The following is a 1,083-nucleotide window of genomic DNA, read 5'->3' on the forward strand; positions in this document are numbered from 1 at the left end:
GGGGCTGGGGGTGGGGCTGGGGGTGGGGCTGGGGTGGGGCTAGGGGTGGGGTGGGGGGAAGGGTTCCCAAAGCAGGCAAAAGCCACGAAGACATCTCTGCTCCCACTGTTATGAGTCCCACCAAAACACAAGCTACACAATTATTAACATATACGCAGAGCGTCTAGGTCAGACTCATGCAGGCTCCGTGACTCAGTCGGGTCAGTCTCAGTGGGCCTCTATGAGTCCAGGTTAGTTGACCCTGTGGGTTTTCTTCTAGTGTCCTTGACCTCTCCGGCTCCCACAGGAGCTCCACCTAGTGTTGGCTGTGGGTACATGCATCTGTTTCCAGCAGTTGCTGGCTGAAGCCGTCTCAGCTGACCATGGGCTCGACACCAATCTAAAAGTATAGCAGAATATCATTAGGAGTCATTTCTTTCTTCTTTTTTGGACAGTCGTATTTGGTTCTACCCAAGGTCTCTGAGCTATCCAGCCTCTGGGTTCTGCCTTCCAGGCTGTGTCGGGTCTAGGTTCCCTCTCATAACAGGGGTCTCAAGCTGGACCAGTCATTGGTAGACCACTCTAATCTGTCAATTTCTATGATAGATTTACCCTGGCACATCTTTCAGGCAGGGCAAATTGTAGGTCAAAGTTTTTGTGGCTCAGTTGGTGTTCCAGTTCCTCCTGAAAGCCTTGTCTGGTCATAGGAGTTGTCCAGTTTAGGCTCTGTATCTCCCATTGCTAGAGTCTTAGCTAGGGGTCACCTTTGTAGACTCCTGGTAGTTTCCATTTCACAAGGTTTCTACCTTACCTTCCAAATGCCCCCCCTATTTCAGTTGTCTCTCTAAGAACTCTCTTCCTCTATGCTACCCCGACCTGATCCCTCCTGTTTCTGTCCCTGTCCCCATCCACCCCTGTCCCTTTCCCAGGGGACTCGTGTTTGCCATTTCAGCCCACTTTGTTACTTAGGCTCTCTGAGTCTGTATACACAGTATTTTTAAACCAACATGCGACCTCAGGTAAGCAGTTTTGGCAGCACCTGAGAGCTGGTATGTGCATGTGTGTGTGTATTTCATACTGCTCACCAGACTTTCTGAGATTGAA

This window comes from Mus caroli, chromosome 8, assembly GCF_900094665.2.
Source record: "Mus caroli chromosome 8, CAROLI_EIJ_v1.1, whole genome shotgun sequence".
Taxonomy (NCBI): Eukaryota; Metazoa; Chordata; class Mammalia; order Rodentia; family Muridae; genus Mus; species Mus caroli.